Below are 27,954 nucleotides of genomic sequence, written 5' to 3'. Positions count from 1 at the left end.
AATTCTATGGCTACTGTGATAAATGAAAGCCAAGTATATTTAATAGGCAGATGAATATTGTAAATGTTTACCATGTCAGCTTAATAGATTAATTAACCTTCTTTTACTGGTCTCTTGACCACCTTTAATGGACTTGTTGCTTATCTTATGTACTGTCTAAACCACAATAGCTTTAGGCAGGAAACAGTTGACCGCCAACACTGCTGCTCCTTAGAGAACAAGGGAACTCTGCCTTTAATGCTCACTGAATATAGATTGGAGGTATGAAACTCTGTTATGACACTCAGGCAGGAATCTTTACCTAAAAATAGGAAGGTTATAAATTCAAGAGTTTGACAAAGCAGGGCACATAGCTCCTAGCTAGTGGATTCACAGGGAACATGATCTATTGGAGATTAGAAGTGCACTAGAATCAAGATATAATTTCATCCCTGCCTCATGTGCTGTATTTTCAGGGTTTCAGAACCCAGCTGGAGACTGCTAATCAGAAAGAAGTCTTACTCCTACACGGGAATGGTTTCTCATTGCTCCTGCAAGAAAATTCAGTCCCTAGCTTGAAATCCAAGACTATTCAAAATCTGGATTCTGATTCCTTTTCTAACCTCTTCGCTTTTTAGCCTAATTCCACCCTTCCTAAGGCAAAAATACTTATTTTAACAAGGAGGGGAGGCCAACTGTCTGTAAGGTCAGGAAAGAAATCAGTTAGACTTTGTGAACCATATAATCTCTGTCACAAACTACTAACTGAGGCAGGAAAGCAGCCAGAGATCATACATTAAAACGTGGTGTGGTTGGGTGCCAGGACACCTTTATTTACAAAACAAGTGGCGGACTTCACTTGGCCCCTGGGAGGCAGTTCTCTGACTGCAGTTCTAGATCAGTTACAAACCGTGAATTGTGATTTAACAGAACATGGAATCGATTCATAGACCACAGCCAGGGTTTTATTTATCTGTGCAAGCTCAAATTCCTCATTCACTGTTTATTGTAAAGGTGAACCCTGATCCTCATGATGGGTTTATTTGTAGGATTTCTGGTAGCAAGCACTGGCACCAAGCCCTCGGAACTTTCCAGGATTAGCAGCAATGGGGATCAGCCACCAACAGAATCTGATCATACTGGATGAGGATGTCTTTTTCAGCTCTCTTGGAAGCCTCACCCAGGTGTTCCTGGTAATGGGCTACTTTCCAATTCGAGGTGAATTGGAGATTGTAGAAATCTGGGCCACGTGACCACGCCCATCCGTCAGCCTCGGAGGTCCTCACAGGTGAATAGCTCATTGCGCAGGAGCAGAACAGGTCCAGTAGCTTCTACTGAAGCAAGTGTGGCTGGATTAGGGGCCTCACGTTCCCTTTGATGAGGCATTTGCCACGTTTGCAGTGTGGCACGGTGTGGCAGTTTTCTTGCATCTGAAGTCATGCATAGACTGCAGACGTCCCTTTGCGTGGCTACAGGCATAGACAGGAGTTCCTCACCTTGTGGCTCTGCAACTGGAAAAGGCCAGTTTTTGTTTTATTTTTATAGTAGATGCTTATTTCTATTACTCTCATATTCTTTTAAAAATTCTGGGGGATGCCTGGGTGGCTCAGTGGGTTAAGCATTGGACTCTTGTTTTTGGCTCAGGTCATGATCTCAGGGTTGGGAGGTGGATCCCCAGGTGGGGCTCCCGCTCTAGGGGAGCCTCATTGAAGATTCTCTCCCTCAGCCCCTCCCCCCATGCATGAGCTCGTGGGGGCTATCTCTCAAATCTTAAAGAAAAAGTATTGAAAGTATGATAAAACAAGAAACAAAATTAAGTATGATTATAAATGGAAAGATGTAAACAAATGATAAGATTGTATTACTCAAAAATCCAAGAGATTCACCTGAAAACCCTTTGGAAGGGTGGGTCCCAAAGTTACCTATGATTGGGAATCACCTGGGGGAATGCTGTTAAAAACTTAGTACCTCAGATTGTTTGAAGTGGCGGGGGGGTGGGAGGTTGGGGTACCAGGTGGTGGGTATTATAGAGGGCACGGCTTGCATGGAGCACTGGGTGTGGTGAAAAAATAATGAATACTGTTTTTCTGAAAATAAATAAATTTGAAAAAATATATATATATAAAAAAAATTACCTAAAATATGTGTAGACTTAAAAGGGGAGCTACACTGGGGCACCTGGGTGGCTCAGTGGGTTAAAGCCTTTGCCTTCAGCTCAGGTTATGATCCCAGGGTCCTGGGATCAAGCCCCATATCAGGCTGTCTGCTCAGCAGGGAGCCTGCTTCTCTTCCATTCTCTCTGCCTGCCTCTCTGCCTACTTGTGATCTCTGTCAAATAAATAAAATCTTAAAAAAAAAAAAAAAGGCAGGGGGCGGGGAGCTAAACTGACTTCCTTTGGAATTTGTTACATAGAATAATATTTGAATTATTGATAGAGCTTGGGGTAAAGAGGAGAACTCCAGAGGCAAGAAGTCCTTCCAGAAATGCCATCATGGATATCACAAAGGGAAGTGAGGTCCTCTTTAGGACCCTGGCCTACAGCACAGTTGGGAAAGCAGGCGGCCAAGGATCTTACCCACCCGCCGTGCCTAGGCCATTGGACTGATGACAGTTCCACTAACTCACTACTTTTCCTTTTCTGCCTTCTTAATTATTCATATCTCAGTTAAGCAGAATAAGAGAAGAGAAGGAAGTTTCAGATGAAGGTAGCTTCTCCTGAAATGAAATAATCCTGGTTTAGGTGAAAGAGGGACTTCAAACCCCTCCTCACCCTGTCTTGTCTCAGATGAAGGATCTTTGTGGCATTTTTTCCCACTCTTCTCCTGCATCCTGACTTTGCTTGTCTTCTTTCCATAAGTGACTCAAACATAAATTGAGGTGAGAAAGGGGAGGTTATCTTTTAGATTGTAAATTCTGGAATTCTGTGATGCCCTAAGGAAATTCAGGTAATGTTAGGCCGAAGGGGAGGAAGAAAAGGAGGGAAAGATATGGAGGAAGTTATTATAGAATGGCTTTTTGCTTTAGTTTTTTATGTTTGGGGGAGGGAGAAATCCTACAGTTTTGTAGAGGGTGAATGAGAAAACCATGTGAAAATTAATTCATCTACATTTAAGATACAGAAAGGAAATCCTGTCGGAGTTCCTTACCATACAGATCACATGGTATTTAGTAACAAATTAACACAAAGCAAGACCGTACCATACATTTATTTTATTTTTGTTTTTTGAAATGGGTAAGCCTCTCACCTAGATAATACTTATAAATGAGGAAGGACTTCAAAATCATGTGCAATCATCTGTCCTTTTTTTTATTTTAATTTCTATTAAACTGAAGTATTGAGAATAAGAAATAATAAGCACAGAGAAGAAAGTAGATCCCAGGTTTCAAGATTCCTGATTAGATTGTTTCCATTATAGCAAACTTCTTTCTTCTTTTCATAAAGAAAAGGTGACATTTTGCTATATGCTATTATGGAGTCCATTCATATATTTATTCATTCAGGAATTGTTTATTGAATTCTTATTATATGCCACTCTACTAAGTGCTTCTCTCTAAAAGTAGAACAAGCAGACTTGGTGTCTGCCCTCCGGAAGCTCATACCTGAAAACATGGAGACATTGAATGTTTCAGAGAGAGACATTGAAAATGAGAGATACTTTGAAAATACTCCATTCTGGAGGGGAAAGGCAGTCGAATATGGGTTTCCTACTTTCCCATGTCTGTCAGTGTTCATAAAATCCTATCTCTTAGAATGTGGGAAGAGTTTCCTAGCTCCATTTTCTGTCTTTAAGTTAAAAAAAAAAAAAAGTCAAAGACTATAATTAGAAAAATAAAGATGTGATGAAATAAAGAAACCTCAAATGCTAAGAAAAAAATCTCAGATTTGTTTTTTTAAATGTTGTCTTAACATTTGCATTGAAATATCTCCTCAGTGTTTCCTTAATTTTTACATGCTTTTACCCAGAAGAAATAACAGTCAGCAACACATGCTAATTTTTAAAAAGTCACGTTTATCATGTGTTGGTTTGAGAGCCAAAAGCCAAATGTCCCACCTCCTGAGGATGGCCATATGCAGCAGTGGAATGCAAATATTTATACTGAAATTATTTTCATAGGTGTCAATCTTATGTCTTATTATGGTTCAAATTAATCGAAGAGAAACACATCTTTCCACCGTAATTTATACAACAAAAAGTAAAATAATTGTTGAGTAAAATATTTTGGTATCTTTAAAGTATGCATTTTAATACTTACTATCTGTTCAAAATTAGAAAGTAAATTACAAATAAGTAATAAGTGTCATACAAACATGAAAAACAAATACAGATATTTGAAGACATCTATAGTAGGCATTTTCCAATCCAGAAGCATTTACACACAGAATACATACTGTTTAGAGCAAACTAAGATTTAGGAGTTTCCTCAGGTTGTTTGATTTATTTTAAGTTATTTGATTTTCTTACAAAGTAGAAATAAATATTTTTATTAAACCAAATGATAACCTTAGGTGCTTGATAAGAGGAGTTATAATATTAGACCGCTATTAGGGCAGACTGCTTGTAACTTATGTTTTATTGATTGTGTATACTAAAATAAAACTTTGATACAATTGCAAATGCTGAATTCCCTTTCTTTAAGAAAATCCATAGTAGTTTCAGGGAAAAATGAGTATGTATATGTAGAGACCTATGTATGTCTGTACATATGTGTAATGTGTATATATATATATATATATACACACATGAATCCAATTGATAATATATGTAATATACATAATATAATATATTTAATGTAAGATTTATATATTGCCACAAACGCATTGGATTCATGCTATACTTACTAGAATCTTAATTTAAAAATATAAATATTTTGGAAATTGTTCCATGCCCAACAAATAAAACTTATTCCTGATTTTTAATGGCTATATAGTGTTCTACTTTATGATCCTTCCATAATTTACTTAAGCAGTTCTGATTGAAAGGTACAGTATCAGGATACCTGGGTGGCTCAGTCAGTTAAGCATCTGATTCTTGATCTCAGCTCAGATCTTGACTTCAGGGCCATGAATTCAAGACCCAACTTAGATCCACTTAAAAAAAGAAGAAAGCTACAGTATCAACTTTAGAGCTTAGGAAAGAATTAGAACAATTAGTGCATAGTTGAGGGCACTGTGTCAGTGAAATGAAAAAATGTGCCAACCTAAAGAAATTGCATGATTTCCATATTTAATACCACATAAACAGAATTACTGAGACAATGAAACTAAGACACAGAAGGCTTAGAAGGTGGCCGATCTGATCATCAGTAAGTACAGTCCAAGTGCATTAAGATGTTATCTCCATGTCCAGTCACTTCTAGATGTGTTTTTTTAAGTTCACATAGGCAAGTGGATGGTTCCATTTTGTCACAATCCATATATGTGACCCATAATCTTCCTTTTTATTTTTTTTTATTTTATTTTTTTTTTTTAAGATTTTATTTTATTTATTTGAGAGAGAGAGAGACAGTGAGAGAGAGCACGAGTGAGGAGAAGGTCAGAGAGCAAAGCAGACTCCCCATGGAGCTGGGAGCCTGATGTGGGACTTGATCCCGGGACTCCAGGATCACGCCCTGAGCTGAAGGCAGTCGTCCAACCAACTGCGCCACCCAGGCGTCCCCATAATCTTCCTTTTTAATGGAATTATTAGTGCATTGGATTTAAACTAGCATTCTCTCGTGTTAATGTTTTTTTAAAAAACACATTATTTGATTCCTCATCAAAATATTGTTAGATGAAGCAGATTGCCGATGTTACGGAGGTGAAATGGATGCTCAAAATTTAAAAGGATGTGCCTAAGACCACACAGATCAAAAGCATCAGGGCTGGAACTAGAAAAGCTCATAAAGAAACTTCCAGTGTTTGTTGTCCTTTTACCTCTCAACAAATAAATATGTACTTTTATTTTGAACCATAAATATTTTGTACACTGTTAATATCTTCCATTATGGTGGTATGGCTATTTCTGTTCCCAAGAATTTCCACTCAGTCCTTCCTTGAGCAGCGGTCATTGTAGCACCTTCAAATCACCAACCAAATGTGAAAGTCACCTTTGTCCTAGGGCTGGTTCCTAACACTCCAAAGAAAGCCTTGAGCATCTAGATAATCTCTGAGAGTAATGGTGGTTGCTCCATTTCCCTTGTCAGCCAAGAGTAACTCCTTTTCTTTAGGGGGTACTCCTGAATCCATGTAGATTTGGAGAGGCCGACAGTCAGGATCTCAAAAATCACTCACCTCTTCTCAGCATAGTGATCAATCACGGTGTTCTATATCCCTGAACATAAAATTAGATTCAGAGATTGGGCCTGAGATGCATCCCAGGATCATCAGAGTTAGGACCCTTAATTCTCCGAAATAGTGCCAGAAGCGTGGTTTTCCCCGGGGTTGCAAGAGGTCTGTCCAGATACAATGCAGCCCTCCCTGGGTCTGCTGACAACTGTACTGAGTAGACCTGACTATAGATGTATTTTCTTCCCTCCATCTATAGTCAGGACTACTCAGAATACAATGAGTGACAGTCAGTGGTGGAGGGAGGCTAGAGATAAAGATTACTAACTAGTGGTGAGTCCCTGATTTCAACTGCTGAGGCTCAAATTCCTTTGACTCTGAGACATGTGTCTGCATACCTATCAGTCACATGAATCCCTTTTAAAACATGCTTGGTATGATGAGAGTTGAAAGTTCGTGTCTGAGCGAATACTGGATTTCTGCACAAGTGTCTTTGCCTAGGATTCTCTTCCATGGATTCCCCACATGTTGGTAGGGTCTCCCTCATGCTGCGCAGCCTTTTACCAACCCCCTTTCAGGTAATACTAAATCCCACCTCTACTAGCTAGAGTCAGTAGTGAATATTCTCATCACCTCAAACAGCCACCTACCTAACTACAGCTGTTCCGGGATTTAAAAACCCTTCATATGTATGGACTACCTGCATTTACAAAATGTTGGTGAATTTTTTTGAAGGCAAGGTCTAGTTTCTTCATGAGAAATTCAATCTCTTTACCCACTACTGATACAATTTTTGTAAGACACATTTTGCTAGCTTTTGACAGAAGTTGCTCAATTTCCCCCCAGTGATTTAGAGTATACAGAGATAGCTATTAACTGTTCTATAGCTTGGCTCATGCCTTTGTTTATCAGTAACCCTTAGCAAGGAAGTGACGTCAGGGGCAAACAAAAGCAAATACACTAATGGGGCTGTTGGAGTACAGTTGGAGGTCATGGTGCTGTCCCTAAAGAATGTGCCAAGCTACACTGCTCCCTGGAAGAAAAGAAATGGCCTTTCTCTTCTTTGATCGAGAATATAATTTTCTAGTTATTTGAAGAGGTGCTTCCACTGGGAGTCGTAAAATTCTTTAGTTACTATTGAAAACACTTATGTTACATTCCAGTGATCACTACTTGCATGATTTAAAATACTCCACCCGAAAGATAATCCTTAATGGGGGTAGAATAGGCAACTTGAATGCTCTTCTAATCTCAGATCTTGTCTGGAAGATTTTTCAAAAGATATAGCACTCTCATTATCTAAAAAGTATTTACTTGTCCACTTGAGCATGTTTTTCCACATATTTAAGCCCTTTACAATATAGCTCATAAAAAATATCTGAAAGAGTCTCTGAAGATAAGACTAACAAATCACTACATTTTCTCTTAAGTTTTGTTATGTCCTTTTATTCTTGTGTTACTTTCTGACAATGTATTTGTTCTAAAGTTTTTTTTTTTTTTTTTTTTAAAGAAATTGAGAATGTAATAGCCAGGTTAAATGGATATTTTATTTTATGGCTCATATTTTGCAAATGGAGTCAGTAAGTGAAAGTGTTAAAATGATAGGAGTAGCTTCTTTAGTGAGATCTTGGCTTCTACTCATTCACTCGTTCTTGTTTTTTGTTTTCTGTTTTACCTGTAGGGATAATTATTTAATATAAAAATGAATAGTAAGTTGAAGGATTGTGAAGGAAGTTTAACAGTATTTTTTATTTATGCCAAACTGTGCTCTTGGTAATAGCGTCTTACAGTTTTGATATAAGGCTTTATTACTCCAGCCATGTTCATGGCAGTCCGTGGTACATTCCAGCTAGTTTGAAACAAATCGTGTCATCAGTTCCAACAAAGGTGCTACTCAGTTCTTGATGATAACTGTATTGCTCATGTAATTTCAAAAGAAAGAGAAGGCAATGTTGGATGTTGTATTCGTGATCTTTGATGTTTAGCTTTTTATTCTTTCCTCAAGATGGAGTGTAAATTTTTGAGTTCCCCCAACCTAAAAATGTTTAATAAGTCCTTTGTTAAAGATTCGTTTTTACAATTAACAGTATATAAGACTGTTGGTACTTTATATATTTTTAAACATTTTATTTATTTATTTGACAGAGAGAGATCACAAGTAGGCAGAGAGGCAGGCAGAGAGAGAGGGGGAAGCAGGCTTGGCAGAGAGCCTAATGTGGGGCATGATCCCAGGACCCTGAGACCTTGACCTGAGCCCAAGGCAGAGGCTTAACCCTCTGAGCCACCCAGGCGCCCCTGTTGGTACTTTATACTGCAAACCTTCATTATGCTAACCTAGATGACAGTTACTTATGTCTTATCAAAGAGAGCATTATGCAAAAATTTTGACAAAAGCTATAAGCTTATAATTATATGAGTAATAAATATAAATTAGAGAACCATTTTCATAATATGCATAAGCAGGGGTTATGAGTTGTCCCTGTAAACTTTATATTTTTAACCATTCACTTTTTATTTCCTCAATTTCTTTAGCAGAAACATTAGGTTCTAGATGTAATCACTATGCAAATGTTTTTTATAGTAGTTGACACAAATGATATAGTTTGCCTGCACATCACTAATGACCAAAGTCATTAATGACCAAAAAAAAGGAACTGATTAAAAAGGCTTTGTAAATACTGTAATATACCTGATTCGGAGAAAAATGTATAATGAAAATGTTATCTTAGTTCAGGAAATCATTGAAATCATTGGTCTACCAACTAAAATTGAACTTCCTAAATTTCAAAGGTGGAATATTTAATCCTGAATGCTACTATTACATCTCTGCCACTTGTAGATTTTCAGTGTTGAAGTGCAGATATATTTGGACATACATTTCTGAGGCTCTTGCACTATATGACATGGCCTCTTGGATAACAGAGGTAATTTGGCATATACAGGCAGAAGCAAGAACCTAAGCCTCATATATCCTATAGGATCAGGGCTTAATGAGGAAAGGGTTATGTTAGTGCTGACTGCCTGGTCTTCTGTTGTCCCTCTTTGCCCACCCTACTACAGGGAAAGAGCCAAGCCCAAACCCTGGAAGTAGAGCCTTAATTTTCCTGAGCTGCCTTAACAAAGGACCACAAACCAACAGGCTTGAAACAACAGTGATTTATTCTCTCACAGTCCTTGAGGTGAGAAGTCCAGAATCCCTGTGTTTGTAGAGCCACGCTGCTTCTGAAGGGTCTGCAGAAGAATTCTTTTTTTCTTCTTCCTGGTTTCCAGTGCTCATGCTCTTGCGTTCTCTCTCTCTCTCTCTGTGTGTCAAATAAATAAAATCTTAAAAAGAAAAAGAAAAAAAAACCTTGCAGACAACAGAAACTGTGGTTGAAGGGAAAAAAAAGATCTTTATAAAGATTAGAGAAGATATTGCATCTGTCAGACAAGGTCAGGTATTGTTTTTTGTTTTAAGGAAGCTCTACATCGTGGGACTTGAACTCATGACTTCAAAGTCAAGAGTCACATACTCTATCAGCTGATACAGGCAGGTGCCCCCCCCACTTTAATATGTATGTTTTAAAGTGAACTCAGTATCCAATATGGGACTCAAACTCATAACCCTGAGATCAAGAATCATGTGATCTACTGACTGAGCTAGTCAGGCACCCTTGATCAAGCACTGTTTTTTTTTTTGTTTTTTTTTTAGAAAAGTAAAAAATAAAACAGCTCTGTGAATTTAGGAGGAATAAAAAATCACAGCACAAGTTTGGGAGATTAAATTTGAGCTAATATCCCAGAGGCAGAGGGAAAAAAAAAAAAAGACAAGAAAGGATGGAAAAAACGAGAGAAAATAAGAAAATTTGGGGCCAACCCAGAATTCCAAAAAATAAGTATTGAATGAAGAGAGAAGAGGGACTGTGTGAGAGAAGACATCAATAAAGTCATTGAGGAAAATTTCTTAGTACTTAAAGAAATTTATTTCCAGATTGAGAGAGCCCATTATAATGGATGAGAACAAATTCATACCGGAGCAGCTCATAAGGTTTTAGAACATGGGGAGCTATAGGAGGCACTACAAGGTTCTCAAGGAAATAAAGAAGTTACACAGTTTACAGGGATTAAAATTGCTTTGTTCTTCAATAGATTCAGCCCTAAAAGCTGGAGGCACCAGAGAAATGCTTCTAATTTCAAAGAGAAATGATTTCCAGTATAAGATTCTGTATCTAGCCAAAGTATCAACTAACCTAGAGGACTGTATGAATCTGTTTCAGACATGCAAGTTCTCAGTTAACCTTGATGCACCATTTCTTAGGACACTGTCAGAGGATGGTTCCACCCAAACAGGAGAGCAGACCAACAGAGTTAGATCCAGAAAGAGGGGATACAGGTGAGGAAGGAGTAAAAGGAATCCCTAGGATAAGAGTGATGGATCATCTTTAAAAAAAAAAAAAAAAAGATTATTTATTTTTAGAGAGAGCGAGCACAGGTGCAGGAGGAGGGACCAAGGGAGAGAGAGAGACTCTCAGGCTGACACTCTGCTGAGCGTGGAGTGGGGCTCGGTCCCATGACCCTGAGATCGTGACCTGAGCTGAAATCAAGGTCAGATGCTTAACTGACTGAGCCACCCAGGCGCCCCAAGAGTGATGGATCATTTTATAATGAGGGCATGCACCGACAGTGCAGCCAGCCCACTCTGCTTCTGGGCAGAGGCTCCGAGAGAGTTCTCTAGGGTGGTGATGCTGACAGACTGCCAAATACATCTGGAAGCACCGAGAAGGGATTTAGGCAACTGCTGCAGGTTGGACATGGGATTTGTGATATGGGTATAGAAAACTAAGCAGAAAAGAATCCTCCAGAGAATATTCAATCTGATGATTAAAAATACCAGGAAGAAAGAAAGCATATCCCTATTACAGTATAACTTTGTTGGAAGATAATCTTTAAAAAAGTAACAATATTTTATTAGTCCAAGAACCTGGAGTTCCATGCTGTGTACAGAGACTGAATACGTTGCTAAAACACACCACCTGCTTCCAGGAATGCAGCTCGGCTCCTGCACAGATTGTGTTCTCCGCATTCCCGGAAGTGCTAGCTCGGTGCGTAATGAAACAACTTGGAATTTCTTTCTCTTTTGAATAAGTACTCTCAAAGAGCAGTCAAACTGCTCTGTTTTCAGAACATGAGGTCCAGGTTTTCTAAAGATAGTTTTGGTCCTTTTATTTTATTCTGCTGGGGAAGATATGAGAACCTCATGTCCTGTAGTGTACTTCAGGTAGATCTGTAGAACACAGATGCATTCAGAATTTTGTAAATTTCTCTATGGATATGACTTCTCTGTTAAGGGGAAGGGAGCACTCTCCTTGTGAGTTCTGTGAGGTAAACTTGGCTGAGTATAAATAAAAAATGTAAGCTTTGCTCAAGCCGTGTTACAGTTTATGAAGTCTTAAGTAACAGTATTTTAGTTATTACAGAAAACAAAGTGGTTTCATATTCACTCATGACTATGAGGCAAATAGGTGGGTCCTCTTGTATGGAATTTTTAAATGAGATTTTATAGCATTTTCCCCAAGAAAGGTGTATGAATTTTTTTTATTTTTTTATTATATGTTATTTACTCATTCAGAATGCAGTTACTAGTTATCATCTAGGTCTCAGGCAATGGAATTGCAAAGACAAGGCTTGGTTTGCCCTCCTAATGGTGTAGTCTCAAAAAAGAAAAACACATCAATATCCTTATAATTTGATAAAATGCATCCGCAATCATAGATGTAACAGGAAAACCAAAGGAAAATACGTGCACTGGGAAAGGCCTTAATAATATCGTTGTTTATGGAAAAGCTGAGGAAGAAAACTCTACCAAGGAGATAGAGTGATGTCCGGAGTATAAGAAGAACATACCAGAAAGTATCAGGAAAACCCAGGACAGGCAGAGTTCAGGATGGCGGAAAGGCTACCAGGGAAAATTCACAGGCAGAGTTCAGGATGGCGGAAAGGCTACCAGGGAAAATTCCAGGGGGAAATAAAGAAGATAATGACAGGAAAAAGTTAGCAGTCACTTTGACAGGACAGCACTGTCTGATTATTTTCTTGAACGGAACTTCCATGAATTGGTGAAGTTGAAACCCTTTGTGGCAAACTTGTCTATTGATACCGTTTTTGTGGTATTTTTAAAAACACCCCCCTGGGCTGCCTGGGTGGTTCAGTGGGTTAAAGCCTCTGCCTTCAGCTCAGGTCATGATCTCAGGGTCCTGGGATCGAGCCCCACCTTGGGCTCTCTACTCACCAGGGAGCCTATTCCCCACCCCCCTTTGCCTGCCTCTCTGCCTATTTGTGATCTGTCTCTCTATCAAATAAATAAAACCTTTAACAAACAAATAAATAAATAAAAATAAAAAATAACAACACTACCCTCTGATTCTCTCCTACCTCCATTCTCTAACTTCTCTCCTGAATAATCTCTCTCATTCTCATTCTTTGCTTAACCCAAAGCTTTTTTTTTTTTTTTTTTTTTCCTTAGGACCACTCTTCTTTGTGAAAATCACTAGCAGAAACTTTTCCTAAATCACCTAACATTGAGGTTAGGTGGATGGCTGTTAGGCCTCTTAGTCCTTAATAGCGCTGCTAGTAAGGAAGAGGCAGAACCTCTGCTGAGCGAGTGTGGTGTGAGTGGCCCTGAACGGGTTTCGCTGAGGGGCATTGACTCGGGCACATCCCACTAGATCTTTCGCCCTGGCTGTTGGCCATCTCCTTGTCTGTTTCCTTGGATCCGTCCCCTCTCTCTGCTGGGTTGGCCCTCACCGTGTGCTGTTCAAGTCACCGTCAGTAGTTGCCCAGACACTACAGTCGTAGGCTTCCCTGCCCTCCTCGTATTTCCTTCAATCCTGAAACTTGTTCTTTGTGATTCATTAAGGGTACCAGGAGTGATAGGAAAAAGTGGGAAATGAGGCGAAGCTGAATGTCTCAGGCAAGTTGAGCAAAGTGTGATGGGAAAGAAGTCCTGGATGAGTCAGTGAACCAAAGAATGAGGGATTAAATTTGAATTAGTAACGGAAAGCCCAGTAGAAGGAGGTCATAGTAAGAAGAGTAATGCTTAACATATCCTGTTTATCCCCAGTATATCTCTTGATAATGTCATAGATGTTATCTCAAGTGCTGTCTTATACTGCATTCCCCAGAACATTTTTTTTTTTAAATTAGCATATAATGTACTACTTGTTTCAGGGGTCCAGGTCTGTGATTCATCAGTCTTACACAACACTCAACGCTTACCACAACACATAATCTCCCCAGTGTCCAATCACCCACCCATTCTCCTCCAGCAACCCTTAGTCTGTTTCCTAAGATTGAGAGTATTAAGAGTCTATTATGGTTTGTCTCCCTCTCTGGTTTCATCTTGTTTCATATTTTCCTGTCTTCCCTATGATCCTCTGCCTTGTTTCTTAAATTCCGTGGAAGATCTAAAGATCTAAACGCATACTGGTGTGCGAAGGATTTACTTAAGAAGTGCTCCCAGGGGAGACTGGTAAGGGTCACGGGGATGAGGGGTGGGCTGGGCACAAAAATTAGAGGAAAGACAAGGATCCCTTCAGCTTATTCTCACAGGGAAACTTTAGGTTGTAAACTAACCCCTAGAGGTGCCCTGACTGAGGGGAGGGATTTGGGTTTTTATATCATTGAGTCTGTTACATACTGGTCAATGGCTGGCCGAAGAAAGAAATTGCCGGGCACTTCTGGCTTTCTGTGGTGTTGACAGAACAGCTCCAGTACCTGAGGGCAGTGATCTGAAAACAGCCATGAATAAAAGATGTTACCAACTTAGAGGTAACACAGAAAAAGAAACAAAACAAAATGGGGGAAATGACCTGAGGAGATGTAGATGAAGCATTCGAAAGTTAACAAATTGTGTAGGACTGGAATAAAATGGTGCCTAAATTTGCTCTCAGACCTTTCCAGGGATACCTAAAATGTTGCCTGCTGCTCTTGCTGGAAGTGCTTTTTTCTATCCTTAGGAAGTCCGAACTCTGCATCCTGGCAGAGACTGGTCTATAAGACACTACAGGAGGGAGTGTGATTTGAAAAGAAAATGTTCCTTGGCAAGAACTCCTACATACGTCCCTATAAAATTTCCACTGGCATTCTGTGCATCTATGCACAGGATCTTATACAAATCTTAAAAGGTCCAGGTGCTTCCCAGAACGGGGACCAAAGCCTCTATTAACTGCAATGAAAACATTGTATTTACAGGCCGACTGCAGAGGAGGGAGTTAGCCATGTGGCTGACATCTTACCCTGCACTCGAAAGTCCCAAACTCAAGGAGCCCCAGGGTGCTGTTGGGAGCCAGCCAGCCTTAGCTGGCTGTTCTCCACCTTATTCTCTAGGGCAGGTGTTAGTAACAGGCCAGTTACAAAGAATCTGAACTTGCCAATTTGCCATAATCAGCAAGGCTAAGTTTGGCTAAAAATTGTCTCTGAGTGGCTCTGTCTTCAGGTAGACTCAGCAGTAACATCTGTCTATCCCCAAAGCAGTATTTGAATTGGAAATGCTAGATGTGCCTATTTTCCTTAAATGAAATAGAGGTTAGCATTCCAGTCCTGATGAGAGGGGTGGATCTTGTTCTTTGAGAGACTCTTACTCCCTTCCTGTTGCAGAGCTGGTCTTGGGCTCGTTCTCATTGGTCCTCCCCAGCCTTCCTTCCACTGAGCCCACATCCAGATTTAGTTCCGTTCCCCACTGGTAGAGCAGTCGTGGTGGTAGATGTGGGAGGTGCTAAGGGAAAAAAAAAAAAAAAACATAAGAGAGAAAGGTCATGTTGATTCCATCACCAAATTCTTCTCTTCCAGGTCCTTTTGTGGGTGAAGGAGCTGAGTAACTGAGACGGGGACAGCTCTCCAGCCCGTTCCTGAGATTCCCCAGGCTCCTAATGAGTGGAATTTGCTAGCTGTATTCTCTTAGGCAGAACTTGAAAGCAGAGATGTGAATGGCTCTCAGTAAATATTTAAATGGATGCATGCTCTCTGGGTCAAAATAGGTTGGGTCTTATTCTACAGGGAGAGATCAGAAAATTGCCCGAAAGGAGGTAACATCTTAGCAGCACCTCGACAAATGAATGCCAGGGTCGATTTGACTGTTAGCCTTCTTCAACTGTAGCTTCTATATCCATTTATTTTTCACATGTTTATTGAGCATCTACTATGCAGCAAGTGTGGCGACTGAAAGGCAAGTGCAGTGCTAAGGAGCACTGGGCAGATGAAGCAACCTGCCTTCCGTCCTACCTCTGAACCTGGAAGTTTGGACGTTGAGAAAGTTACTTAACCTCTCTGTGCCTTGGTTTTCTCGTCCATAAAATGGTGCTGAAGAAAGTTCTGTAAGGGGTGGATGTGCGGGTTGTGTGGCATGTGGGGTAGACGTTCAGGGTAATAACTATTGTTATTACTGTTCATGCTTGGTTCTACTCACACAGAAATCAGTAAGATAAAGTGCCTAAGACTCTTCTAGTTTGTTCGGGTCTAAAGGGAAGAAAATTAATGATTATAGTTCAGTATGATAAGTGCTGTAATCGGTCTATTCCAGAGCTGTGGCACGGGTTTCTTAGTGCAAGGAAAGGAGGGTGATGTTAGGGTTTGGTATGAGTTTTGAAACACTTAACCTAAGAGACAAGATGATGAGGTCTCTGGAAATGACACAGACCTGAAAAAACATGGTGCCTTCCAGGAATGCTGCACAATTTATTATATGCACCACTAGAGGAGATTCTGGAAGCCTGGTAGGGAATGAAAGCAGGGTAATGGAAAGTGCCAGGGCAGGGCCATGCTTTTAAAAAAAAAAAAAGTCAATTTGCTTTGGAGAACATTAGGCAAGTAGAAGTCTAGAAAGTTTACTCTTGGTCTCGTGAGAACAATATATTTGAGTTGAGGAGTCTGAAGGCCAAGACAGGAGAGAAATTTATGAGAAAGAATTGCAGGGAGGGGTTTCGTTGGCCTGAAAAGCAGGGAAGGAGACCCCTGTGGAAACAGTGGTCAGATGTTAAGACTGTGGAGTAACAGAAGGCCACGTGGAAGCTTCCGTGAGTGAGCAGAGGGCATTGCTCTAGTCTGGACCCAGAGGATCTCAGGGAGGAGAGAGGAAGGACAGGAAGAAACATTACCACAGGCATTCCCTGACATCGGGTGTACTTTATCCTCTTTTTTGATTAATGACTATAATTTTCCGCTATTTTGATGTTTTACGTAAATCTTTTAATTTTATCCTTACAGTAATTCTATCTGGTAAGTGCTATTATCACCATTGTATGGATGAAAGAAACTGATACACATGAAGTTAAGTGATTTGCCTAAGATGAAATAACTAATAAGATAAGCTTATACTTGAACTCAGACTGAAATCAAAGTTGATTTTTACAGAGTTTTTCCAGTCTTTGAGCCTCTTTCCTGGATGTAGATATATATATCTATATATCTATATCTATATATCTATAGATCTATATCTATATCTATATCTATATAGATATATATATCTACTCTTCCTTTTTCCCAGTCTCCAGTTTCAACCACTGGTATTACTATCATTGTAGATTTCCTTTATCTTTTCCTTTCTTTACCTGTGATTCTAAAGTGTTCACTGATCTGCTGTCTCTTATTTCTGGGCTACTGAACATATTTGGCAAAACCCACAGTTATTAATTCACATTCTCAAACTTCAGCTGAATCCTTATGATGTTCCTCAGACAATTTCCTCTATGTATCTTGTCTGGTCTGTGGCCTTTCCCATAAATACCTCTCAGAGTGAGACTCCTATCCTTACGTACCGTCTACAAGTCCATCTCCAGCTCAGAAGATGTCATATTTTTCTCCTTTCGTGAGGAAAACCAAGGCGATCATGTGGACTAGCTCAAATTTCTGTTCCTTCTGTAGATTCTTTCTGTCGACGTTTTACAACCCCTCACACACATTTATGCGCCTCTAAGGCAAACAGTAGCTTTGGGATTTCTAAGCTCCTGATGGAATTCACCCTCCTAATTACTTTCCTCACCCGCAGTCTCCAAACCATTCTTCATGGTCCTTATTTACTATGCCTGTATAAACACATCCTTATTTACCTCTGGTTCCCCTAAAAATTTACCTTCATTTCTTCCAATTTGCTCTTGCCTCAGATCCCAATAGTTGTTAAAAGCTAGAAAATCTCTTTCTACTGCCCAACAGGTACATGGCATATCTCACTACCGTCTGAATTTTGATCTCTAGTGGTATTTCTGCTTTTATGTTCTCTTTCTCTCATCCCTTACTTGACTTTTTCCGCTCTTCTGTTCATGATTATTTTGCTGCTGTAGGCTTCTGTTATCCTTCCCCCCCACCCCCAATCCACTCCGTTCTTCATGATAAGGTAAGGGAATAGCCTAGTCAAGAAAAATATTCTCGGGACGCCTGGGTGGCTCAGTTGGTTGGACGACTGCCTTCGGCTCAGGGCGTGATCCTGGAGTCCCGGGATCGAGTCCCACATCAGGCTGCCAGCTCCATGGGGAGTCTGCTTCGCTCTCTGACCTTCTCCTCGCTCATGCTCTCTCTCACTGTCTCTCTCTCTCAAATAAATAAATAAAAAATCTTTAAAAAAAAGAAAAATCTTCTCTCTCCTTAGAAGAGGGTGGGTGATAATGAGGAAGCGAGTATACCGTGCATTACAAATTTTTTACTTATTGATTAATATATATATATATATATATATATATATATATATTTATTTACTTTTCCCTAGCATGGATTGGAGGGAGTATAGCAGAAGCAGCATTTCTTAGAGTATGAATGCAGTCACATTCTGAAGTAGGAATCGTTGTTCTTCTCCTGAACTTATGGGTAAATAAAGCTTGTGAAGTCGTCCATGTATTTAGAACAGACTCTGGAAGCATCAATGCTTCACGGCCTCTTCCTCCTCTGCCTCTACAAAGCCAACTTGTTCTAAAGGCCACGAAGCAGTCTTTCATGCTCTGTCTAGCATGAGGCAGCTGCAAAAACACATGATGAGGAGCATCAAGGCCATGGGTGAAGTCTTTCCTTGTCAAGGCAGATGTGCAACTTCAATGCCTGGCTTGTAAGCCCTGAAAGGAATGGGGAGGATCTGGTATAGGAACCGTAGACATGTGTGGTGGTCCTTTCATTTTGGTAGTCAGAAAGTACATTGAGTTTAAAATTGTATCCTGGGAAGGAAAACGTTCAATGAAATGGACACAGTATTCTCATTGTAACATTCCCTTTATATATATATATATATATATATATATATATATACATATACATACACACACACACATACACACTCTCTGCTATCTCAGAGCATGCATATAGGATGCCTTAGATTGTTCATCTTTACTTTCACTGCTAGAATTTATTATTGTAGTTTCACGGGAATGCCCTGGTAAGAACCAAGAGCTCTCTAAAACATGTCTTGTACAGTTAAAAACAATGTAGCCAAGTGAAGAAACCTGATTATTGAAACACACCATTTTGAGTCCACACGTGTTAAATATTTAAAATTAGGTGCTTTGAAAATATCGGAATACATTGGCTTTCTTGGTGACAATAGAAGTGTTCTGTCTGTTCTAAGGATTTCTGTACGGTTATTTATAATTATTGAGTTTACATAATACTGTCTTACTCTGTTCAGTTACATAAGCAAGTATTATCACTCAGCTGTGTCACAATTAAATAATAGAAAATCATTTTCTTTTCTTCCCTTTTTTTAAGAGATTTTATTTATTTATTTATTTATCAGAGAGAGAGAGAGACAGAGACAGAGACAGAGAGCACAAGCAGGCTCCTATTGAGGAAGGAGCCCAAGGAGTCCAACGCAGGCCTCAATGCCAGGATCCCGGAATCATGACCTGAGCCAAAGTCAGACACTTAACTTACTGAGCCACCCAGAAGCCCAACAGAAAATCACTTTCATGTTGACGTTTTTTTAAGTATGGTTTATATTCTGAAAGATTTCAGATTTGCATTATCTTTATTTTTAATGGAATTATATTTTTCCTTAAATAATTATAACTTATTATGAATTCTCCAGGTAAAATCGGTAGGCCCGAGTATCTTTACGTTTCTGTTTGATTGTTCATTTTTGTATCTCTGTGAAACAGTGTTTAAAACTTACTAAAGGCCTGTTTGGCAAAAAAATATTTAAAAACAGAAAATATTTGTCATTTAAAGGAGGGAAACTGAAGCAGCAATTCTTTTATACATTAGTATACCTGGAAGTTAGTGTTGTGCATAAAAATGCTTATTCAGTTAACGAGTACAACTAAGTTTACAGGGAGGAAAATTACTTGATGGTTGATTGTGATATGTTACATAAAAATGTAATGACCTAAGGGAGTCAATGACAACTAGGTTTTTTTTTTTTTTAATTTTTTTTAAAGATTTTATTTATTTGAAGACAGAGATCACAAGTAGGCAGAAAAGCTGCCAGAGAGAGAGGAGGAAGCCGACTCCCAGCTGAGCAGAGAGCCCAATGCGCAGCGATCCCAGGACCCTGGGATCATGACCTGAGCTGAAGGCAGAGGCTTTAACCCACTGAGCCACCCAGGCACCCCAGCTAGTTGTTTTATATAAAGACTCAGTATTTGGGGGAAAAAATATCAAATCCAATTTCTTTTTTTTTAATAGTCTAGAGGCCTTGCTATTTCTAGGTGAGCAGTCTACCGTAAGGATCCCTGGTAATAGTTATTTCTGTAGTAAACTCTAAGGTTTAAGGAGATGGGTGAGTAGTCACAGTGCAGGCACATCTTGGACTTTTCCCAGAGGATTTTGTGATGGAAGCATGATAGGAATATCCCCTCTTCCAAGCAGTCCTTACTTGACAGGGGGGCAGTAGGCTAAGGAAATCTGTATCATTTTCTGCTGGTTTTCTTGATAATTTGTACACAGAATTCAGATCATCTTGAATACAAAAGAACAATTCAGGCTTAAAGCCCCAAGAACTTTATAACCACAATTTCTTGGGATTGAGGACATTCCTTCTTTTCCTAAGAAAAGTCCTTTATTGAGCTTAAAAAGTGCCCCACAAAGTAAAACACCGGCAGGGCAGGGAGGTTGCCTGAGAGGCCTCTGCCCCCTGCCTGCAGCTGCTAGAAGGCAAGGGAGGTGAGGGGGGAAGATGATGGGTTGGGGGTTGGAAGCTCTGGGTTGGGGGCACCTCCGGTGGACTGATTGTTTCTCCATCCCATCTGACTGAGGCCCCTGCTTTGTTTAAATTCAATCTCTTATTTGCCCTGGCAAGGACAAAGCACATTTCAGCTAGTCAGGCCTCTGCTGGGGAGTGGTTACTGTTTCAAGGGAGGGGAGAGAGTCATGCATGGGCAAAATAATTTTTCTTCATTTTTTTTACTTACCATATATATGCTTCTGTAGGAAAAAATACGTGCCGGCTCACAGGCAAAGCATGTAAATAAATAGGATACTAATCATTCCCCAGTTAGGATGCGGTTACTTCATGCTCCTCTTACTAACTCTCCCACTTCTTAAAAAAAAAAAAAAAAAAAAAAAAAAAAAAACTTGGCAAATGCTCATATAAGCAGCATATTTCTATTTCACCAGATACTGTTATTAAATGTCTAGTTAATAAATGTCTAGTTAGTTAGTAAATCTAACTTCATGGGTCTTTGTTCCTCCTTAGATTAAGAATAGGAATTTTTTCTCCTTCTACAGCTGAGGAGTTTCCAATTAAAGAGGGAAACAAAACCTAGATTGTGTGTTAAGCTTGATATTACATCAGCCAGTAAAAGAATATAACATTTATTTATACTTAAAGTCAAGTTTGGTATGCAGTTACATTGGGTGATTAAGAAAGTTTTTATTTTTCTTCATTTTTAAGAAACACAGTCTTTGGGCAAAAAAATTTACAAAGATGTACTTGAAGCTTGTTAGATTCTGAATTTGGACCATTGGTACATTTATACCAGAAACTTGGAGGTTTTGAGAGCTTGATCAAAATATTATGGCATTTATGGGAGACATATGTAACTGGTTAATGACATTTGAAAACCTGTTTTGTAAGTTCTAAAAACACAGTGTAATTTTTGTTTCCCTAAATGTGCTGAAGTCACCCAGCTAAACTGCTTCTCTTCTAATATGAAAGTATATGTGTAGGTGATTTTTTTTAAAGGAGACCCAGCCTTTAATGGTAAAAGAGAACCTACATACGGTCTCCTAGATGTTTGATTTTGTGGCAAGTGCACATTAACTATGAGTGATGTATTTAAATCGATAAGGTTTTAAAATTTGTTGGTGCAGCCAACATGGGGCAATCGTTGCATTAATTTGGTTTTAGAAAAATGTGTACTTTTTGCTTCTAATTTAAAACATTTATGGCACCTCAGGACTGATTCCCCTGGGAACTTTGCACAGAGCGCTTGGAAGTGTTATGGGAAGGGGTAATTATGCTGTCCAGGGAATTTGTCAGGGAACAGAACTGTTGGAGATTAAAGGAGATGTGACGGGGCAGGGGTCACAGCCTTGATTTTGAGCCAAGACTCACTATCACTTTTTTAATTGAGTCTGAAAACTAGAAAGCTGTGATGTGGTAGCCACCTATTACCAGGGAGGACACATCTAACTAATTGGAAATGAGTGAGCATGGGGCTTAACAACTCCAAAAACAAAGAACCAGAACTCCCAAATATGAATGGCAGTTCATTAAAACAAATAGATAAATAGAGACTTTCATAATTGATGTGTACCCTTCCTTCCTTTGATATTTTAAAAATAGAAATTCATTTTCTAGAATATGAATACGTTTAGCCTTTATTCCAGCTTCAGTAAGACACTAAGAAAGGCACTCTGCATTCCCAGTGATGCTTTGGGTTTCAAAGCATTTTTGTTTTTATATATTAAATAAAGTTTGTAAAATTGCATTGTAGTCTTAACATATCATATCATCATTTCTGTATCACACCAGAATTAAAAAGCCAGTAGGAATTATGTCATGTTGTCATATTGAAAATACAGAAGTTGCACGTGTTGGGATATTTACAATGTACTGATTTGCTGAATTTAGCATAATTGCCTTTGTGAGGGCTCCAGTTCCTTTTCAGCACATTCTCATTCAGACCTCAGATGATAAATGACTAATTTCAGATACCACTTTTCATAAGACTCAGTTTTATTATTGCAAAATAGTTAATATGCAGTTACAAAGAAATCTGGCATCTATTTTGTGTCTCCTTGTTAAGCTCCAATTCATAGCAAGTACAACTGTCTCTATAATTACTTAATTTTTCCCCATTTCCTTCTTTCAGAAGTCACAGAGTATCCAAATAGCATAAAATGCTTTTTTGGAATGTAATACCCATCCCTCCGCCTTGCTTTATCCACTGTCTGTGGACACAGTGCAACTGATCCATAGTTTCTATTTCGAGAGTTCTGTGGTTTGGGAGTCCCTGTAAATGAAAACAGATCAACAGTTTCAGCCATTAGTAATTCTACCGCGTACTTACAGCTGCTTGGAGTTGCCAGCCTGAGACACCTGCTAATTCTATATCCCTGTGCAGAGACTCTTCCTTTCTCCCAACCCTTTTTTTTTTTACTGTCTGAGAAGTGTATTTGCTTTCTCCCAGCACAATTTTAAGGGAGTAGTAACAGGACAGATTTGGGAAAACAGAATAAATCAGCCACTTGGAGGACCACTTCAGTTAACTGAACCATGGGAGTCAAGTAGATGAAAGTGTCAGTCCTGGGAGATTTCTGGATGTGGAAATCGATTTCTGGAATTGTGGAAGTATTTCTGGAAAATACTTAACCTTTATGTGTTGTTCAACCTGCACAATCAGTTATAGTTCTCTTTTTCCCCATTTTCTGGGCAGAAACAAATGAGATCAGTAAATGGTGATCTTGAATCTCTTGTACTGGAGTAACGCTGACATTGTGTGCTCAGAAAATACTTCTGAGTATTTCTCAGTATTTCTCAGAAAATACTTCTCATCTACTGCAACATGCCATGGTCTCTGGCTGTTTTAATGTTGATCTTAGAGAAGAGAGAGGGACCTTCTCCTTGACACTAACCTTGCTGGACATGTGGAGATCTCATTGGTCCAAATTCTTACCCCTTAGGAGCCTTCTAGCTGCTGCTAAGTAGGGACTAGATCCACTCAGAGCTTTTGAAAATGCTCTGCTGAGCAGAGGACTGCAGTCACTTGGAATAATCATGAATGTTGTTTTATACTCAACATTAGAACCCTTTGACAAGTCTGTTTCTTCATGTCCTAAAATGTCCACTTGATTTCTCACTGTTTAATAAATACACTTAAGCCAGATCCGGAGAGCGGATTCACCTCTGTTATTGATAAGCACTGTGTACAGTGTTCCAGCGCATTTTTGCAGTGCATGAGTTAGACATGGCCTGATTTCTTTTAGACTCGATTTTTTACCTCAGTTGCTTAAAAACCTTACAGATGACAGGATGACACTTATAATTTACTAAGCTATCTGGAGAGTTGAGTCGCTCAAAATCAAACTTGGAGAACTCAACACAGACATTTATTTTTGAGTTAATTCCCCTTTTAATCGTCATAAATCTGAATGATGAAGCACCGTCTTTTAAAAATAAACTTTATTACAGGTTACATATTCAAGGTTGGCCATCACACAAAATATGTGAAATCTTAAATAAATTAGCTTCTCGAACATTGTACGAAATAGATTCATCATGTAAAAGGCGCCTTATGGGGCACATAAAGGACATTCCACTACGTGTCAATTAATCACATCATAGACTACATACTGAAGCACCTGGGAGCAGCCACATTCCCTTCCATTATTAATATGTTGATATAATATTCAAGTAAGCTTTTTCCTTCACCCCGTCTTGGTCTATCTGTAATGTCGAGCAGTGATCAGTTTTATTTTCCCACTGTTGTTGACTCAGGATTGGGTGATGACTGGAGCATTTTGGTAAGTTTGGTATTCTGACACCTCTTTGTAATGGACCCATATGCGTGTGCTCCTGTGGCTGATCGCATATCGTTTTTGAATCTTGTCCTAATAGCTGAGCTCCAGCAGAATCATTCTACAGCAGAGATTCTCTGGTGTGGTGGCCTGTTAAAATTCCCTGGGGGGAAGTTAAAAATGCCAGCGGCAGACCAAAAATGCCCAACTGTCTTGTCAAGGGACTCAGGCATCAGTCTTTTCTTTCTTTCATTTCCTGGGGATTTCTACAGGCAACCAAAATTCTAGGAAAGAATAGATTCAAAATCAGCATGAAGAACATCTCCCTTTCTGAGCCCTGAATTTACCAATAAAATAATGTTTTTCTGTCAGGTTGATGGATGCCAAAGTAAATTCTTGGCCAAATGACACAGACTTTTGTGACACCATTCAGACATACCCTCATGTGTCATGGAGTGTGTCTGATTGCCTCCAGAAAACCAGGCCAGAAGTGAACAATTCAGTTAGCTCTGGACTTCCTATTTTGGCAACATAGCAAAGCTGTGTGCCACCACCTAGAAACCTGGGGCAACACGATGAACGTTGTATTGGTGTCAACTTCTGCATTCCCCCAAAGCTCCCACATACCCCTAACCTAATACTATCCTTTGTTTCCACGTGAGAAACCCACTTCCTCTGGGCTCATCAAATGTTTCATTTACACTAGACCCAGTTTAAGGACCCAGACAAAGCTAAGTTATTAGTTGATAAAGGTTTAAGCTATAATCCCTCCCAGAGGTCCCAAAATTTTAATAGGGTCTTTGAAAGCCAGAAATATCAAAGCTGTGAAACTTTAACAACTGGAGAAACCGGGAGGGGATTGAATAATTGGACTCAGGGGCCCATCCGCAGTGCCCCTCTTCAAATTATACCACATAGGCAGTCTTGCTCATTAGGTTAGTCCCTCTGGAAGGCATTAAGCTTCTGTTCATAGTAAGTTCAGAGGACGTACTATTACATGATCAAAAAAAGATAATAATAATTTTTGTCTTTTTGATTCCAAATATAGTGTCTTTTTTCCCCAAATGTGGTATCATATTGGTCATAGAAGTAGGGTAGTCAGTTATGTTAGAAATTATTATTTTAACCATGGTAATTTGTCACTGATAAACCATAGAAACCTTTATTTACTAAGGGAAGTATGCTAATGAATTGCCTCTAAAATTTTAATTTACCCTAGATAATTTATTGTCATAAAATTCTTATAAGATGTCATATATACTAAACTTTCTCAATGAATATTTAAGACATGAATGGGATGACTGTAGAATATTTTTAAAAAGCCATTGTCTTTATAGGAATTACAGTCTCTTTTAGTAATTTTGCCTTTGCCAGAGACAATTATGTTAAAAGTCATTTTATTCATTTTTTTAATATTCTTGGATGTTCCCCCTATAAACCTGTTAGTAATTTTGAAAGTATTTACTGATCCAAGTATAGTAATACATGTTTTTATTTCTCATGTAGGAAATCAGGAGGCTCTCAGGGCTGGTATGGATAAGTTCTCCAAAAGCAGGCTAGAACTCGATGCCTTTAAATACCTGAGTCTCATGTCTGTTAATCTGCATTATTTAGCAATATGCCCTACAGCCCAGATGGTCATTTTCTGATATTACTTGCATCAGTTTTAATTTCCATTTTTCTTTTTTCCCTTCTGAAGTGAAAGATTTTACACTCCTGCTTACCGTTCCTCTGTACATCAACCTTCTTTAAGTTTCCTCGAATTCTCAGTCTCTCTCTCTCTCTCTGTCTTTCTCTCTGTCTCTGTCTCTCACACACATGCACGCACACGCACATACACACAGCTCTGAAGGTGATAAATTCCAGCAGTCACCAACCGCGAGCATTCTAAAATATTGCATCATCCCTATGAAGGGTGTCTGCTGGTCAGGAAGGTTAATGCGTTTGCTCCTCTCCAGTGGCAGAAGCTATCTCTTCTTGGTCATGGCAGGAAGAGAAAATTGACCTCCTGTTCCCAATTTCATATGGAATTTTTTTCCCGGATAGGGGCACTGACCTTGCCAGTAAGATCCAAGCACATGTAAAATCATATTCGACTTGATGATGGATGACCAGTTACCTGGGTACAGGCATCTGCTCTGATAAAGTCGGGGGCTGGGGATAGGGCAGGTATCTGTTACTCTTTTCAGCTGCATTTTACTTTTGCCTTCAGCTGGCAGAAAAGATATTTTCAGAAAAGTTGATTCTCAGAGGAGCTGATGGGCAGTTCTATCATGAACGATAGAACAAAGACCCAATCTAGAATGTCCTGGCAGAACTTTGGTTTCAGTCTTTCAACTTGTTCTACTAATAAATTGCTTGTCTGTAGCTAATTTTATAGTGAGTTCTACAAAGCGCATTTTAATTTGTCCTCTAAAAAATGTCTTCTAAGTTTTCCAGATTTTTTCTTACTTACCATCCATTCTCTTGTTTTCAGCATGTGTGAAAGGGTATTCACTTTTGCCAACTTGTTTCCTGAGGGATAAGGCTTTGGCTTAGGGGATTGCCTTATAATTTACAGATGTATTATCAGATCTTTAGTTTTAATTGTAGTATGACCTAATTGACTTTTTTTCATTTTCTTAGTATGTGAGGATGAAATTAGAGGATATTTGTTTCGTGTCTTCCCCTTTATATGTAAAGCCTATCAAATATTACAGGAAAACTGATCAGTAATGATACTTTTATTGTTTTTATACTGATAGTGATAGACATTTTTAAAGATTTTATTTATTTACTTGACAGAGAGAGAGATCACAAGTAGGCAGAGAGGCAGGCAGAGAGAGAGGAGGAAGCAGGCTTTCTGCTCAGCAGAAAGCCTGATGCGGGGCTCGATCCCAGGACCCTGAGATCATGACCTGAGCCGAAGGCAGCGGCTTAACCCACTGAGCCACCCAGGTGTCCCAATGATAGATTTTTTTTTTTTTGACATATGATTTCAACTGATAGAAAATTTTGTCTTTAACATTAATTATTATTTTCCCACGCAGCTAAGACTAATGTTGCAGTTCTCACAGTTGATAAAACTAACAAAATAAAAAATAAAAAATTCTAGAAAGCATCCTTTGGACACTGCTACTTAGTATTTTCCCTAACTGGAAAGGATATAGTTCATGATGTGATACAGTTTGTGAAGCTAGAAGGAACTTAAGTGATGATTTCATCTATTCTTCTTATCCTACAAATGGGGAAATTAGATCTCCTGTAGATGGTATATTCAATGGCACAGTTGGGAACAGACCACAGATGTCTGTGCTTATTTAAATTAATTTTTACTTTTGGGGCACCTGGGTGGCTCAGTGGGTTAAAGCCTCTGCCTTTGGCTCAGGTCATGATCTCAGGGTCCTGGGATCGAGCCCTGCATCAGGCTTTCTGCTCAGCAGAAAGCCTGCTTCCTCCTCTCTCTCTGCCTGCCTCTCTGCCTACTTGTGATCTCTGTTAAATAAAATAATAAAAACATTTTTTTAATTTAAATTAATTTTTATTTTTAAGAACATTATATCTATCCTCTTACTTACTTGAAGTTAGTCAGTGGGTCACAGGTTTTTTTGTTTTGTTTTGTTTTGTTTCCGTATATTTCATTTATTTCTAATCTCTTTCTTGTCTGATCCTCTGCAACTTGTGTTTTTTTCTGATTGTTTTGATTGGATTGCACAACAGAAACATGACTGCTGTGAGGTAGGTAGCCTTTAGGATGCATGAGGCAAGTTATGAGAAAAGGCTGAGGCACAGGTTGAAAAAAATGCCTGCTACAAAAGTG

The 27,954-nt window shown here is 39.1% G+C and overlaps 1 protein-coding gene and 1 pseudogene across 1 annotated transcript in view; one reads left to right on the top strand and one right to left on the bottom strand.

The window, feature by feature from the left end:
- SEMA3E (semaphorin 3E) overlaps nt 1–27,954 on the top strand; it is a 249,277-nt gene that overhangs the window by 93,652 nt on the left and 127,671 nt on the right. The gene's annotated exons all lie outside the window — the stretch shown is intronic.
- On the bottom strand, nt 1,019–26,350 carry LOC122905268 (annotated as a pseudogene).

The sequence above is a fragment of the Neovison vison genome, chromosome 4 (assembly GCF_020171115.1).
Source record: "Neovison vison isolate M4711 chromosome 4, ASM_NN_V1, whole genome shotgun sequence".
Taxonomy (NCBI): domain Eukaryota; kingdom Metazoa; phylum Chordata; class Mammalia; order Carnivora; family Mustelidae; genus Neogale; species Neogale vison.
Note: the sequence above shows the minus strand (reverse complement) of the source record. Positions and strands in the feature narration are given on the sequence as shown.